The following is a 2,130-nucleotide window of genomic DNA, read 5'->3' as shown; positions in this document are numbered from 1 at the left end:
TGAGAAGAAAAAAATCCAGAAAATCACATTGTAGGATTTTTAATGAATTTATTTACAAATTATGGTGGAAAATAAGTATTTGGTCACCTACAAACAAGCAAGATTTCTGGCTCTCACAGACCTGTAACTTCTTCTTTAAGAGGCTCCTCTGTCCTCCACTCGTTACCTGTATTAATGGCACCTGTTTGAACTTGTTATCAGTATAAAAGACACCTGTCCACAACCTCAAACAGTCACACTCCAAACTCCACTATGGCCAAGACCAAAGAGCTGTCAAAGGACACCAGAAACAAAATTGTAGACCTGCACCAGGCTGGGAAGACTGAATCTGCAATAGGTAAGCAGCTTGGTTTGAAGAAACCAACTGTGGGAGCAATTATTAGGAAATGGAAGACATACAAGACCACTGATAATCTCCCTCGATCTGGGGCTCCACGCAAGATCTCACCCCGTGGGGTCAAAATGATCACAAGAACGGTGAGCAAAAATCCCAGAACCACACGGGGGGCCCTAGTGAATGACCTACAGAGAGCTGGGACCAAAGTAACAAAGCCTACCATCAGTAACACACTACGCCGCCAGGGACTCAAATCCTGCAGTGCCAGACGTGTCCCCCTGCTTAAGCCAGTACATGTTCAGGCCGGTCTGAAGTTTGCTAGAGTGCATTTGGATGATCCAGAAGAGGATTGGGAGAATGTCATATGGTCAGATGAAACCAAAATATAACTTTTTGGTAAAAACTCAACTCGTCGTGTTTGGAGGACAAAGAATGCTGAGTTGCATCCAAAGAACACCATACCTACTGTGAAGCATGGGGGTGGAAACATCATGCTTTGGGGCTGTTTTTCTGCAAAGGGACCAGGACGACTGATCCGTGTAAAGGAAAGAATGAATGGGGCCATGTATCGTGAGATTTTGAGTGAAAACCTCCTTCCATCAGCAAGGGCATTGAAGATGAAACATGGCTGGGTCTTTCAGCATGACAATGATCCCAAACACACCGCCCGGATAACGAAGGAGTGGCTTCGTAAGAAGCATTTCAAGGTCCTGGAGTGGCCTAGCCAGTCTCCAGATCTCAACCCCATAGAAAATCTTTAGAGGGAGTTGAAAGTCTGTGTTGCCCAGCGACAGCCCCAAAACATCACTGCTCTAGAGGAGATCTGCATGGAGGAATGGGCCAAAATACCAGCAACAGTGTGTGAAAACCTTGTGAAGACTTACATAAAACGTTTGACCTGTGTCATTGCCAACAAAGGGTATATAACAAAGTATTGAGAAACTTTTGTTATTGACCAAATACTTATTTTCCACCATAATTTGCAAATAAATTCATAAAAAATCCTACAATGTGATTTTCTGGAAAAAAATAGTTGACGTGTACCTATGATGAAAATTACAGGCCTCTCTCATCTTTTTAAGTGGGAGAATTTGCACAATTGGTGGCTGACTAAATACTTTTTTCTCCCACTGTACTTGTATTTGTGGCCAAAGCATAAATTGGAGAAAAAAAACACTTTAAAAAACCCAACTCTCAAACAGACCATTTGCTATTTCCTCATAGAACATTGTTATGTTGGCTCATTATGCTAAACAGTTGTCTACTTGCATTAATATTTTAGATGACTGGTATTTTAACATACTTCATTACAGTTTTTTGGAAGGAAAACTATTTCCCTCATTGTAATTAATTATAGGTCCTATTTCATAGAAATCTGGAAACACTTGACAGTTACGGCATGAGGCTGCCATAACATTTACATTTTAGTCATTTAGCAGACGCTCTTATCCAGAGCGACTTACAGTTAGTGAGTGTATACATTTTTCATACTGGCCCCCTGTGGGAATCGAACCCACAACCCTGGCGTTGCTAGCGCCATGCTCTACCAATTGAGCTACAGTGATGTAATGTGTTATATACAGTCGTCAGATGGTAAAGTAGTGTTGTCTTCTGTGTTGTCAGATGATCAAGTAGTGTGGTCTATTCTGTGTTGTCAGATGATCAAGTAGTGTAGTCTATTCTGTGTTGTCAGATGGTCAAGTAGTGTAGTCTATTCTGTGTTGTCAGATGGTCAAGTAGTGTAGTCTATTCTGTGTTGTCAGATGAGGAACAGAGATGGTATCAGAGATGTA

At 41.5% G+C, this 2,130-nt stretch overlaps 1 non-coding gene across 1 annotated transcript; it reads right to left on the bottom strand.

The window, feature by feature from the left end:
• Positions 1-1,822: 1,822 nt before the first annotated feature.
• trnaa-agc lies at positions 1,823-1,903 on the bottom strand. Its single transcript has one exon. It is a non-coding gene; the product is annotated as a tRNA-Ala (tRNA).
• Positions 1,904-2,130: the final 227 nt, after the last annotated feature.

This window comes from Coregonus clupeaformis, unplaced genomic scaffold (genome assembly GCF_020615455.1).
Source record: "Coregonus clupeaformis isolate EN_2021a unplaced genomic scaffold, ASM2061545v1 scaf0731, whole genome shotgun sequence".
Classification (NCBI taxonomy): domain Eukaryota; kingdom Metazoa; phylum Chordata; class Actinopteri; order Salmoniformes; family Salmonidae; genus Coregonus; species Coregonus clupeaformis.
Note: the sequence above shows the minus strand (reverse complement) of the source record. Positions and strands in the feature narration are given on the sequence as shown.